At 40.1% G+C, this 15514-nt stretch overlaps 1 long non-coding RNA gene across 3 annotated transcripts in view; it reads left to right on the top strand.

Annotated features, from left to right (window-relative positions):
* The window catches only part of LOC147912672 (uncharacterized), a 67982-nt gene that overhangs the window by 33044 nt on the left and 19424 nt on the right, over positions 1-15514 (top strand). The window contains exon 4 of one of the 3 annotated variants that reach the window (XR_015549775.1): positions 3044-3279. The exons of the other annotated variants lie outside the window; for them this stretch is intronic. This is a non-coding gene — a long non-coding RNA (uncharacterized LOC147912672). Of the gene's footprint in view, positions 1-3043; positions 3280-15514 lie in introns of those variants that run through there. 3 annotated transcript variants of the gene reach the window in all.

Here is a 15514-nt window from a genome sequence, read left to right as displayed (position 1 = left end):
TGCCTGGTTCTGCTTCCTTTACTCCCCCACAGGGTTGATCTTGTGAGTACTCTGCAATAAATTCTCATTTGGTATCCTTGGCCTAAGGATAAGAGCTATCATGGGGGAAGGCCATGCCTCTAAAACTACCAGCCAAGACAGTAAATCAGAACCAATGTCACATTCTGGGGGTAATGACAGAGATTGTGGGCCTCACAAGGCCACTCCTATGAGACCTAAAGAGTGTGATGCTGGTGGTCCCCACAATATCTCCATTTCTAAGAACTGCCTAAATGTCTTCCAAAGTGGCTGTACTATTTTGCATTCCCACCAGCAATGTTGAAGAGTTCCAGTTTATCACTTTTTTTCAGCCATACTAATAGATGTGTAGTTGTATCTCCTGGTGGTTTTATTTATTTATTTATTTATTTTGTGAGGAAGATCAGCCCTGAGCTAACATCCATGCCAATCCTCCTCTTTTTTTTTTTTGCTGAGGAAGACTGGCCCTGGGCTAACATCTGTGCCTATCTTCCTCCACTTTATATGGGACACCGCCACAGCATGGCCTGATAAGCAGTGCATCGGTGCACGCCTGGGATCCGAACCCCGGCTGCCAGCAGCAGAGCAGGCGCACTTAACTGCTACGCTACAGGGCGGCCCTTCATTAATTTTTTAAAAATTTTTTTGTGAGGGAGATCAGCCCTGAGCTAACTTCCATGCCAATCCTCCTCTTTTTTTGCTGAGGAAGACCGGCTCTGAGCTAACATCCGTGCCCATCTTCCTCCACTTTATGTGGGACGCCGCCCCAGCATGGCCTGAAAGTGGTGCGTCGGTGCGCGCCCGGGATCCGAACCCGGGCCACCAGCAGCGGAGCCCGCGCACTCAACCGCTGTGCCATGAGGCCGGCCCCATGGTGGTTTTAAATAGCATTTCATTAATGACTAATGATGCTGAGCATCTTTTTATGTGCTTATTTTCCATCTATATATCTTCTTTGGTAGAGTCAACGCTTTTTCCCATTTTTTAATTGGATTGTTTGTTTTTTTGCTATTAAGTTTTAAGATCCTTGTGTATTTTGGATATGTCTTTATCAGATATGGGTTTTGCAAATATTTTCTCCAAATCTGTGGGCTTTCTTTTCCTTCTTTATTTATTTTAATAATTTTTATTTATTTATTTATTTATTCCCCCCAAAGCCCCAGTAGATAGTTGTATGTCATTGCTGCACATCCTTCTAGTTGCTGTATGTGGGACGTGGCCTCAACGTGACCGGAGAAGTGGTGCGTCAGTGCACTGCCGGGATCCGAACCTGGGCCGCCAGCAGCGGAGCGTGCGCACTTAACCGCTAAGCCACGGGGCCGGCCCTCTTTTCCTTCTTTAACAGTGTCTTCTGCAGAACAGAAGTTTTTAATTTTAATAAAATCCTACTTCACAATTTTTCTTTCATGGATCATGCCTCTGGTGTTGTATCTAAAAACTCATTGCCAAATTCAAGGTCACCTAGAAAATATGGATGTTTTCTTGTAGAAGTTTATAGTTTTACATTTTACATTTACTTCCAAGATTCATTTTGAATTAATTTTTGTGAAAAGTGTAAGGTCTTTGTCTACATTCATTTTTTTTTGCATATAGACACCCAAATGTCCCAGTACAATTTGTTGAAAGGACTATTCTTTCTCTATTGAATTGCTTTGCTCCTTTGCCAACAGTCAGTTGACTATATTTGTTGGGTCTATTTCTTGGCTCTCTAGTCTATTCCATTGATCTATGTGTCTGTCCTTTTGCCAATACCATATAATATTATGTCTGTTTCAGGTGTACAACATAGTGATTCGACATTTATATACGTTATGAAATGATCACCATGATAAGTCCAGTAACCACCTGTCACCATACAAAGTTATTACAATATTATTGACTATATTCCCTATGCTGTATATTACATCCCTGTGACTTATTTATTTTATAACTGGAAGTTTCTACCTCTTAATCCCCTTCAGCTATTTCACCCAATCCCTGCTTCCCCTCTGGCAACCACTAGTTTGCTCTCTGTATCTATGTACTATGCTGTCTTGATTACTATAGCTTTATAGTTAGGTCCTGATATCAGATAATATGAGTCCTCCAACTTTGTTTTTCTTCTTCAGTATTGTGTTGGCTATTTTAGGTCTTTTGCTGTTCCATATAAACTTTAAAATCACTTTGTCAGTATCTTCAAAATAGCTTGCTGGGATCTTGACTAAGATTACATTGAATCTATGGATCAAGTTAGGAAGAATTGACATCTTAACAATATTAAATCTTCCACTTCTTAAACACAGAATATTTCTCCATATCTTTAGGTCATTTTTTATTTCTTTCATGAGAGTTTTGTAGTTTTTTTGCATTTGGATCCTATGTATATATTTTGTGTGTGTGTGTGTGTGAGGAAGATCAGCCCTGAGCTAACATCCATGCTAATCCTCCTCTTTTTTTTTTTGCTGAGGAAGACCGGCTCTGAGCTAACATCTATTGCCAATCCTCCTCCTTTTTTTTTACCCCCCAAAGCCCCAGTAGATAGTTGTATGTCATAGTTGCACATGCTTCTAGTTGCTGTATGTGGGACACGGCCTCAGCATGGCCAGAGAAGCAGGGCGTCGGTGCGCGCCCAGGATCCGAACCTGGGCCGCCAGTAGCGGAGCGCGTGCACTTAACCGCTAAGCCACGGGGCTGGCCCCTGGATCCTATATATATTTTGTTAGATTTATACCTAAGTATTTCAGTTTTTGGTACAATTGTAAGTGATATTGTTTTTTAAATTTCAAATACCCATTGTTCATTGCTTGTATATAGGAAAGCAATTGACTTTTGTATATTAACCTGTATCCTGTGACCTTGCTATACTTGCTTCCAGCACTTGCTTCCAAAATCTAGTCGACTCTTTGGGATATTCTACATAGATTTGTCATCTGTGAACAAAGACAATTTTATTTCTTCTTTCTCAATCTATATCTTTTATTTCCTTTTCTTGTCTTATTGCACTAGCTGGTACTTCCAATACAACATTGACCACATCTCCATTTAGTTTTCCAGTGTAGACTCTTCAAAAGCCAGATGGATCCTGGAGGATGACAGTAGATGACCACAAATGCGAAAAAATAGTCGTCTCAATGACAGTTGCTGTACAAGATATGGTATCTTTGCTCAAGTAAATTATATGGCTTCAGATACATGATGCAGCCATTGGTCTAATAAATAATTTCTCTTTCAAGCCTATCAGAATAAGTTTGTATATATTTACAGTTTTGCCGCAGGGCTGTGGTAACTCTTTTCCATCCTCTATTATAATGTATTCTGAAGGGCCCTGGGCCATGTGGGCATTCTTCAGAATATCACATTAATTCATTTTACTGATGACATCATGTTAATTGAACTGGATGAGGACAAAGTGGCTTTGGTAAGTACATTGGGGGATTTGGTAAGACATATACACTCCAGAATGTGGGAAATAAACTCTACAAAGATTCAAAGTCCTGCCACATAAAGGGTTCTGAAGTCCAAGTAGCCTGGGGATGCTGGAACAAACCCTCCAGAGTAAACACAAACTCCATTTCAGAATCTGCTTCCAAGGAACCTGACAGGTTGCGTGGGTTAGCCAACCCTAACTAACACCATAACTAAGGCTCACTGAATGCTTACAATATGCTTGGCACTTTTCTATAATCTCTGTATCACAAATGAAGAAATTAAGGCACAGGATGGTTAATTACTTGTCTAAGGTTACACAGCAAGTGACAGAGCTGGGCTTTGAACCCAGTCTGCTTTCCAGAGTTCACACTGTTAAATCATTATGTCATATTGCCTGTCCATATCCAAGGTCCAGTCAGGGGCAAAAACCAAGCCTGAGACTTGGATTTCCTGAAAGCCAGGTTAGTATTCTTTGCATTTCTCTCCACTGCATTTCCTTAGTTCTGGGTAAAGTTTTTCCTATTCTCCAGTGAAGGCTGTGTTGTCCATCTGGTGCAGTGGGTAAGAGCTTGTGCTGTGGACTGCGACAGACTGTGTCACCACCACTTACCAGCAGTGTGTCATTGAGGATATCCCGCTCATTCTTTGAGTTTTAGTTTCTTCACGTGTAAATAGGAATAATAATAGTATCTGTTTCATAAGGTTGATGTAAAGATTGAATGATTGGTATTTAAAATGTGAGGTAAAATCCTAGCACATAACAAGCCTCAGCGATGTTAAGTGTCGTGATCATAATTTCTGCCTGACTTATGTAGGTCTGAGGAGTCGCCCTCTTTCTTTGCCTCACCTCATCCTCAGCTTTGGCTTTGCATTCAAACTGGGGAAGCCTGATTCCTGCGAGTTCACTTAAATCTGGTTACTCAAGCTCGCATCGTTGACTGGCAGACAGAAGGGAGAGCACTGTGATTTGCCCTTATATAAGCCGCAGAGGGATCTCCTTGAGTCTCAGAGGTCAGCTTGTATACCCCGCAACTGCAGACAAGGCTGCATGAAATGAAGGACGGTTCACGTGTGCCTCAAGTGTCATTGTCACTATGTTACGGGAAGGCAGCTCTCCTTTGAAGGCAATAGTTCCAATAGGGTTATCCCTTTTTTACAAATACACATACTTCAGAACATCTCCTTCATAATCCTGAAATAAAATTCACTGATACAATAACCCCTTCACATATATAATAAAAAAAATATGAAGGTCCTAACTTGAATTATAAAAAAAGAGAAATGAAGGGAAAGTATTTTATAATAAAATACATATTCCATTGTGTCAGTGCTCAGGTGTGACCACTTTATGAGACAATGGAACAGCTGGACATTGGCTCCTGGACCTGGAGCCTTGGGTGTGACCGTTATAAACGCAGAGTGCTACAGGTGTATGGAACTAGTGACTTGGATGTCCTGAGAACTGTGGCTGTCAGTGATTTTTTTTCTGAACTGATGAAAAATTCAGTGTAAAATTTCAAACAAAACAAATTACAGCCTTCTCTCATTTTACCTAAAAGATGTGTTTCTAGAAAATTCAGTGTGTATTAGAATTGGGGGGATGCTTTGTATTTATATGAAAAATGAAGGTAGGTTCTAGGTTCAGGTAATTTTAAATAGGTTTTTCACTGATAGGAATGTTTGGAGAGACAGGAAAAATTGTGAGGGACCCAGGATAATTCTTTGGAGTGAAGAGCATCCCTGGCAACTGTCCATTAAATCCAAGCAGCACGCCTAATCGTTATGACATCTAAAGATGCTCCCACAGAAGCCAGAATACCCCTGGAGAAGTTCCACCTGCTTTGAGAACCATAGGTTTAAAGAAAATGTTATTATTATGTATGATTTTATTATATTAGGGCAAGGGCACTCAAAACTTCCCAGAAATTTTTTCTTCAACACAATAATTATTTTACACCATCTATCAGCATTTTAAAAATGAGGAAACGGGCTTAGAGAGATTAAGCCACTTGTCCCAGGTCACACAGCCGTAAGTGGCAGATTTGAACAGATCCAGCTCTGGGCCTTACCCCTCCCTGCTCACTACATCCCCCCACTGGGAAAGCATTGGAAAACTGGGTCTCTGGCTCTGGGCCCAACAATGAAATTGCTAGAACTTCAGCCCCCACCCTTACCCCCATCCCCTGGAAATCCCCTAAGTTCTGGTTCCGGGTACTCTGCTGAACTGCCCTGCTGGTGGTGTTTGCTTCTCCTCAGCCCCTCCCTGAAGACCCCTGCTCTGGCCACCCTTCCTGACTCATTTCCATAGCCACTGGCTGCTGTTCAGGTATTCTCCCAGAGGGGCCTGGCTGAGGTGGCAGAAGTGTCCTCCCCTGCCCCACCCTCCATTACTAGGGCACAAAGCAGGGCAGACCTGCAGGGTTTGGGGGGAGGGCGGGCAGCAGCTATTTTACTTGATCGGGTCTGGATTGCAGGTCACTCTCCCTGGGGGTCTGACCTGAGCACCTGGGGCTGCCTGGGAGCTCTGTGTCCCTCCTCACTCCCTTCCATATCCCAACCGTGTTAGTATGCTTTGCTTCTCTTTCCTAGGCAAGTGAGTCCTGTTCCAACTGTTTGACTGTATAGGAACTTAAAGGCGGTGGGGGGAGGTGCGGGGGCACATTATTCAGCAGCTCCTTAGGGGAATCTCAGCTCTCGTGGCCTAATGTTAGCCTTATGCTTCTTCAACTGCAGTTGGCTGGCCGCTTAGCAATCATATCCCTCAAAATATGCAGTGGTGTGGTGGAGAAGTGACAGGGTAAATTGGGAGTATCTTCTGGGACCCTCAATTTTTCTGAATAGTAAGATATTAAAATATCTTAATTTTATAACAAAGGTGGAGGTATCATGGAATAGAATACAAAATATTCATGAATATTTGGGGTAAGGGTTGTGACTTAGAGAGATTCCTAGCTCCTGGATGTTCTGTATGCCTGTCTTTTCCCCACTTCCATCTCACTCCAGACCATCAGAGCTACACATTCACTTTCCTGTCTCTTAGAGATATAACCTGGAGCAGCATTGGCTTGAGATACCTTCTGTATGGTAGCCAGATGTTTATGGTAACAACCTACTGATCTCTCTCAACTCCTCCATTCCCATCCCAAACATATGCATTCTCAGAAGATGCTTTACTGTGGGAAAGTGAAAATACTCACAAAGCCTTGGTAAAAACCAAATCATTGCTGAGAACAGTAAAAATGGAGAAAAGACTTCAAAAAAGATTGGTTTTTCCCAGCATGCTTTTTACACATCTCAAAAACTCTAATTGTAAGGAAAACTGGTGCTGTAATTTGGGGCTTTTATAAAGTTGTCAGAGTAGGTGGTAAGTTCTAGAAAACTGACAGTGACAAAGGAATTCTTGAGCTACAGCAAAGCAAATTACTGTTGTCTTATAGCGACGCAAGTGAGGAGATTACAATCTAAAATGTACCGCTCTATTTTGTATTCATTTTGCAGTTTTATTTCTGTATTATTTCTTTCAGGGAATATACATTTGTTTCTTTCGCTCATATTCTTTTTTGAAACAGCTTTATTAGCCAGCTGTTTCCTTCATTAACGAGTTAAGTAAGTTTGATACAGTTTCACTTTATATGTTTGTCATCAACTTTAGTGAATACATTATTACATATAATAAAATGTACCCATTTTAAGAGTAAAAAAAAAAAAACAAGATGCTTTGCTTTGCCACTCATTCTAGGGTGCCTTGCTATGTACCCCAGGGCAGGGTCTGACCTTAGTTCATATTAGTATCATACTGGAACCAAATACAGTGCTGGCATTTAGTAAGTGCTCAATAAGTATTAGTTATGTAAATGTATGAATGAATGCTCACTCTTTTGAGGTCTAAAATGGAAAGCTTTCTCTCGCCATTAATTAAATGCAAATTAAAACAAAGGGATGCCAATTATCCTCATTTTATTTGACAAATAATTTTGAGAGGGTAAACTACAGTGTTAGTATGGTAGAGGCAGGTCTGCCATGTAAGGCCCTCTACAGCACTCAGCAGTCCTGGGGGAGGAAGAACAGCATGCTCATATTCATAGTGAGACTGTACATTGATATTGCATTGCTGAGGGATAATTTGGCAATATGTACCAATAATATTTTCATGCTCTTGACTCAATAGTTTATCCTAGGGAAATGATGAGATATAGGTAAAAAGATTTGTTTGTAGCAGCATTATTTATAATGAGAAAACTTGGAAACAATCAAGTATACAAAACATGGTACTGGTTAAATTAATTATGGTATATCCACACGATGGGTTATTACAGAATATTAAAATAATGTCTTCAAAGAATATTTAATGACATGAGAAAAGATTCTATAATGTGTGAGATAAGATAGTAACTATAAAATATTGCTGAAAGAAATTTTAAAAGACACAAGTAAATACAAACACATCCTGTGTTCATGGATTGGAAGATGTAATATTGTTAAGATGTCAATTATACCAAAATTGATCTACAGATTTAATGCAATCTCAATGGCATTTTTTGATGAAATAGAAAAATCACTCTAAAATTCATGTAGATTCTCAAGGGACTCCAAATAGCTAAAACAATTTTGAAAAAGAACAGCAAAGTTGGAGGTCTTACACTTCCTGATTTCAAAACTTATTACAAAGCTATACTAATCAAAACAGTATGGTTTAGGCATAAAGACAGACATGTAGACCAATGGAATAGAATAGAGAGCACAGAAATCAACCCTATCATATATGGTTAAATCATTTTCAGCAAGGATGCCAACACTACTAAATGAGGAAAAGACAGTCTTTTCAACAAATGGTGCTGGGAAAACTGGATATCCACATGCAAAAGAATGAAGCTGGATCCTTACCTCACACATATACAAAAATCAACTCAAAATGGATCAAAGACCTAAATGAAGAGCTAAAACTATTAAATTCTTAGAAGAAAACATAGGGGGAAAGCTTCATGACATTGGATTTGGCAATGATTTGTTGGATATGAAACCAGAAAGCACAGGCAACAAAAATAAAAATAGATAAATTGAACTACATCAGAATTAAAAACTTTTATGCATCAAAGCACATAATCAAGAGAGTATCCAGTATATGTGTAGAACTCCTACAACTCAAAAACAATAAAAAAAAAAACCCAAATAACCCAAGTAAAAAATGGGCAAAGAACTTGAATAGACATTTCCCCAAAGAAGATATACAAGTAGCCAACAAGCACTTGAAAAGATGTGTAATATCACTAATCATTAGGGAAATGCAAATCAAAACCACAATGAGATAGCACCTCACACCTTCTGGGATGAGTATAATAAGAAAGAAAATAACAAGTGCTGGCAAGGATGCAAAGAAACTGGAACCATTGTGCACTGCTGGTGGGGATGTAAAATGCTGCAGCTACTATGGAAACAGCACGGTAATTCCTCAAAAAATTAAAAATAGAATTATCTGATCCAGCAATTCCACTTTTGAGTATACACATAAAAGAATTGAAAGCAGAATCTTGAAAAGGTATTTGTACCCTCGTGTTCACTGCAGCATTATTCATAATAGTCAAAAGGCAAAAGCAACCCAAGTATCCACTGATGGATGAATGGATAAAGAAAATGTGGTGTATACATACAGTGAATATTATTCAGCTCTAAAAAGGAAGGAAATTCTGACACAGGCTACAACATGGATGAACCTTGAGGACATTATGCTAAGTGAAATACTCCAGTCACAAAAGGACAAATACTGTGTGATTCCACTTATAGAGGTACCCGGAGTAGTCAAATTCATAGAGTAGAGTGGTGGTTGCCAGGGCCTGAGGGGAGGGGAGAATGAGGAGTTATTGTTTAATCAGTATGAGGTTTCAGATTTGTAATATGAAAAGAGTTCTGGAAGTTGGTTGTACAACAGTGTGCATGTACTTAACATTGCTGAACTATATGGTTAAAAATGGTTAAGATGATAAATTTTATGTATGTGTATTTTACCACAATTAAAAATAAATTTTTTTGAAAATTTAAAAATAAAAACGATAATAAATTGTGTACATATAGAATTATCCCAATTAAAAATATATATGAAAATTTAGATGAACATATATATGAACACAGAGAACATATATACGACTATACAGAGAGACAAAGAGAAAAAACTGAAAAGAAATACACCAAATGTTAGCAGCAATTCTCTCTGAGTCAGTTGTATTAAGAATGATTTTAGGGGCCTGCCCCATGGCATAGCGGTTAAGTGCGCGAGCTCTGCTGCTGGCGGCGGGTTCGGACCCTGGGTGCACACTGATGCACCGCTTGTCGGGCCATGCTGTGGCGACGTCCCGTATAAAGTGGAGGAAGATGGGCATGGATGTTAGCCCAGGGCCAGTCTTCCTCAGCAAAAAGAGAGGAGGATTGGTATGGATGTTAGTTCAGGGCAGATCTTCCTCCCAAAAAAAAAAAAAAAAAAAAAAAAGAATGATTTTATTTCACTCATTATAATTTTTCTATATTTTTCAATTTCCTACAATGAATATATACAATATATCTCTTAAATCAGAAAAATATCATTTAAAAATAGAAAGAAGACTCTTAAAAAATAAGCACTTGTATGATAAAACTCACAATAAATAAATTTTGAAAACAGGTGAGACAAGGAGAGAATAGCAAAAAATATTAGGAACATGTTTAAAAGATTAATATCCACAAAACATAAAAATCTACTACAAATCAATAGAAAAATAAACTTCCCAAAAGAAAAACAGGCTTTTGCCTACAAATAGTCTATTCACAGAGGAAAATGAATAAAAATGGGCAATAGAGTTTTTCCTCATTAGCAACCAAGGAAATGTAAGCTACAGCAATAAAATATATATACATATATTTTTTTTGGTGAGGAAGATTAGCCCTGAGCTAACATCTGTTGCCAATCCTCCTCTTTTTGCTGAGGAAGATTGGCCCTGGGCTAACATCCGTGCCCATCTTCCTCCATTTTGTATGTGGGATGCCGCCACAACGTGGCTTGATGAGTGATGCATCAGCCTGTGCCCAGGATTTTAACCTGCGAACCCTGGGCCACTGAAGCAGAGCACGCAAACTTAACCACTATGCCACCCGGCCGACCCCTATAGGTCCCTTTTTTATCAGGAGAATAAATCTTTTTTCAGATATCCCTCAACAGACTTCCTAGCCTGGTGCCATAACCAGCATTGAGTACTTGCCCAAGTCCTTCCTGTCTGCAAATGAGGACATGTGGAGAGTGATATTTGGCATTTGTGGCTTCCATAGAGGAGGCAGGCTCAGTGGTCATGGTGAATGGCTGTTGGTATTCTAATGTCTTCAGACCTCCTGACTGAAGAGAAAGACAGAATTGTCTTCCCAGTCAAGGAAGTCTTTGTGGTTCAGAAAAGACTAAAGTTCTAATGACTTACTGCTTTTTGTTCCCTTACTTCACCACACTCAATTTCCATTTTGTATAATCAATTGGATTCAACAAGAACTCCAGAAGGAAACAGCATGAGAACTAAATGACTGGGGCCCAGGAGGCCACACCCTAGGCAAGAAGGTTTAACATCTGCAGCTCATGTTTATTGTATTCTCTCCAGCTTCACTTTTTCTCCCAGAAGACTGAGCAGGAGACGTTGCAGTGGTAGTTGACTCTGGAATGTGCCTTCTAGAATATTCCCAGCTCTGCCGAATGGCAGCATTGTGGTTAAGTTTATTCATCTACAGGCACTGAAACAAACCAAATATCTCTGCCCTCATGGAGCTTACATTTTAACAGAGGGATATAAGCAATACACAATAGACTTAATAAAGTATCTAGCACGTTAGGAGATGATTGGTATAGAAAAAACAGAGTAAGGAGATCTGGTATATTGGGAGCGTGAGGGCAGGCTGCAGTATTGCAGGATGGTCATGAGTAGTCTTATTGAGAAGGTGATGTGAGCAAGGATTTGAAGGAAGGGAAGGAGTGAGCCTTGTGGACATACGGGTGAAGAGTCTTCCAAGCAGAGTGCTAGGTCCTAAGACAAAAGTCCTAAGGCAGGAGAATGAGTGGTGTTTGTGTGAGTATCATGGTATTAATGTGTCTGTGTCTGGGTGAAGGGATTGAAAGGGAGACTAGTAGGAGATAAGGTCAGAGAAGCAAGGGGAGCATGGATGAGGTAGAGCTCGTTGGCCGTTGTCAGGACTTTGGCTTTTATTTTGAGTGTGATGTGGAGATGTTGGAGAATTTTGAGCAGAGGAGAGACATGATCTGATAGGTTTTCCATGCGTTGAGAATAGACTGGAGCAGGGGCAAGGGTGGAAGCAGGGAGATCCGTTAGGTGCCCACTGTAGTCATCTGGGCACAACAAGATGGTTTGGACCAGGGTGGCAGCAGTGGAGGAAGTGAGAACTGGTCACACTCTGGACGTATTTTTGAAGGTAGACTTGGCAGCATGTCCTGATAGGCTGGGTGTATGGCTCCCAGGGTTTTGTTCTGAGCGATTGGAAGGATGGAGTTGCCATCAGCTCAGATGTGCAAGACTGTAGGTAGAGCCAATTTGGAAGGCATAGCAGAAGTTTCATTTGGACCTGTTAAGTTTGCGATACCTATAAGACATTCAAGAAGAGGTATCAACTGGGTAGTTGGTTATATGATTCTGTAGTTTTATAGGTAGGTCTTGACTAGGGATACAAATTGTAAAAGCCTTTAATTCAGTGCCTGAAAATGGTAAATGCTCAAAAATGTTAACTACAATGATGATGATGATGATAAATTTCATCACTCACCTCTGAGAACACTCTGACTTCCAATTTAACCATTCTGTCTCTTTATTCAGCTAAAATAAAGTTGAATTTTCCACTACTCCACCTTAATTTTTATTTATAGCACAAACAAAATAGTACAACGTTAGAGCAAAATTTTAAAAGAAATAAAAGGCTTATAATCACCCTATTGAACCAGACTGTTTTGATTTTTCTATGTGCTTCCCTTTCATCTCATTTTGAAAACCTAATTTAAAATAGTTGAATCATAGCATATGTATACATATGCATCCTGGTTACTTCAAGTAACATTGTCCCATAAGCTATTTTCTGAGTTGCTATATGGTTTCCATATTTACAATTTTAGTGGTTGCAGAATAATCCATATTTACTTGTTCCTTTTGCTATTGTTGCTCATTTAGACTGTTTGTTAACCTAGCGCTCTTATAACCAGGGCTGCAATCTCATGCATTTACAATTCTTTTCCTCCTAGGATATATTACCAAGAGCAGCATTACTGGGTCAAACAGTATGAATATTTTTATAACTCTCATTATATAATGCCAAATTGTGAAAGGGTTGTACCAATTTACAATGACAAAAGTTGGATTTTTTCATAAGTAAAAAGAAAACAAAGAATAAAATCAAACACATGAAACTAGAGGCATCTACAAAATAGATTTCCTAATGCCTAATGTTTTGTTAAAACAAAACTCAACCCACAGATGTGTTTAGCTAGCCTACATGGCCTCAGCTCATTTTTCTAGCCTACTTGATCTCTATGTTATAGTTAAATTTTAGCCTGAGTTAGGACTTGCTTGCTAGGTATGGTGAATGCTCTGATATAATCTTTTTGTTACTTATACTGAGAACTGATTTTAAAAATCATTTTATAATTAAAAGACTTACATTTTCCTCTTTATATGCTTACTTTCTTGTTCAGATGTTCTAGTTTTAGGTCTAACTCCAGCCCTTTTCACGCACCAGGATACGATCCGTGATTTAATCTGGCCCCACCCCCACTGCCCTGGCCAGGTTAGCTATTCAAAGATATTTAAGAGGTAGAATTAACTGGCTTTGGTGATTGACTGAATATCTAATCCCTTTCCTCTTTAAGGGTGAAGAAAGGCAGGTCCAAAGTTGGACACTGGATTAAAACCAGACAAGCTGGTTCCAGTTGGGCTGGTTGTACCTCAAGGTAACACTCTAAGAGCAGGAGCAGTGAAAGCCAGGACGGCAGTTTATTCAGGCCACAATAATGTCACCTGATAAACTGCCCCGAAGCTCAGTGGTCGCATCCCCAACCATCGCTCTTACTCTCCCCTCCTCTTCTCTCCCTTCTTCTTTCTTCCCTGATCAATATAGTCCTGAAACTATTAGGTAAGGCTGAGCAAGGGAGCACCTATGCCTGGCTGAGTTGGGGGAGCCACGGCTGCCAGAGCAGGTCTGACCACGGTGGGTGCTGGAGCCTGAGCAGGTAAAGAAGGTGTCTGCTTGGGGTGGTCTAGTTGGGGAGTCAAAGCCTGAGCAGGGTAAGAGAGTTTCTGTGTGGGGGAGGAGGTGGTGGCAGAGATGGGGGATGGGTTACATACAGGAGGTTCATAAAATAATTATATTGAGGATAATGGCAGTAAGGTTTGTTGCTATTGGAAAAGGGAGGTACAAATATAGAAAGTAAGAAGTCTAGAATAAACCCTGTGCTATGGGATTGGAGTTGGAGTATCAACGTGAACTCATGATTTTCAATATACAGTCTTCACTCGTCATCCGTGGGGGATTGGTCCCAGGAACCTCCGTGGATGCCAAAATCCATGGATGTTCAAGTCCTTTAGTCGGCCTTCTGTATTACATGTTGTATATATAGTTGCATTAAATTATATTCAATTGTTATGTTATATGTTATATATATTGAAATATAATATTAAAATATATATATGTTCTGGAATTAGATTAGATAGTAGTAATGGTTGCACAATGTAAAGAATATACTAAAAGCCCCTGAATTGTACACTTTAAAATGGTGAATTTTATGTTATATTTCAATAAATTGTATATTTTTATATATTATAGATAGATGAGAGAACTGGATATAGATGTAAATGTGTGTACATACACACACACACATGCACACGTATATTGCTCAGCTCTGTCCACTGAGAGAACCTAGGAGCAGTGACACGTCAATAGCAATGAGCATGCCTAGTGACCAGATCCCTTTTTTTTTTTGCTAGGAAAGAGTCACCCTGAGCTAACACCTGTTGCCAATCTTCCTCTCTCTTTGTTTTTTCCCCCTCCCCAAAGCCCCAGGACATAGTTGTATATTCTAGTTGCAAGTCCTTCTATTTCTTCCCTGTGAGCCATTGCCACAGCGTGGCTACGGCCAGACAAGTGGTGTGGTTCTGCAACTGGGAACCAAACCTGGGCCGCCGAAGTGGAGCATGCCAAACTTGAACCACTAGGCCATCAGGGCTGGCTCTGGATCCTAATTTTTAATAATTTTATTTATTTATTTTTTCCCCCAAAGCCCCAGTAGATAGTTGTATGTCATAGCTGCACATCCTTCTAGTTGCTGTATGTGGGACGCGGCCTCAGCATAGCTGGACAAGCAGTGCGCCAGTGCACGCCCGGGATCCGAACCCAGGCCGCCAGCAGTGGAGCGCGTGCACTTAACCGCCAAGCCACGGGGCCGGCCCTGGATCCTAATTTTTAAATACCATCCTTCACTAAAAGAATCAGGGCTCCTTAAAGAAATGGCTAATTCTAGGTCTGGCACAGGAAAAGTACAAGATAATCTTAGGATACCTTATTGTGTCAGAAAAAAAGAAAGTAGTCAGAGGACGCTGGAGACATGTCAAAGGATGCAGAAGCCAGCTTGAAGGGGCTCCCGCTGGCCATGTCTGGAGGAATCTGAGCATCAAAACAAACAATGAAAGTAACAGATTACAACCTACTGAATAAAATACAAAACCATAAGTCTATACTGATATAAATCATTGGATAAATTGAAAGTTTGATGAGGAATGAGACATTTACATTGTATCTACAAAATACTTACTAATTATTTGAAGAAAAAGAATAAGTTTATAGTGGAGAAGCCTGGCAGACACCACTTTAATCAACCGATCAAGTTAACATCATTTGGTAATGGGACAAATTGAAATCAAGTGCCACCAGACAGGATGAGGTTGGAGGAAAACAGAATTCCTTCTGTGATATTCCTGCCAGGGTATCCACACAGGGAAAGTGCAGCCTGGTGGGGAGCAGTGAAGCCGAAGTGTGGTGAAGAAGGCATCTCCACAGAGGAAGGCCTGGGGCAAGGTGATGGGACACA

This window comes from Ceratotherium simum, chromosome 34 (genome assembly GCF_057802395.1).
Source record: "Ceratotherium simum simum isolate JZ-2026a chromosome 34, ASM5780239v1, whole genome shotgun sequence".
In the NCBI taxonomy this organism is placed as follows: Eukaryota; Metazoa; Chordata; class Mammalia; order Perissodactyla; family Rhinocerotidae; genus Ceratotherium; species Ceratotherium simum.
The sequence above is the reverse complement of the archived record's forward strand: the minus strand, read 5'-3'. Positions and strand labels throughout refer to the sequence as shown.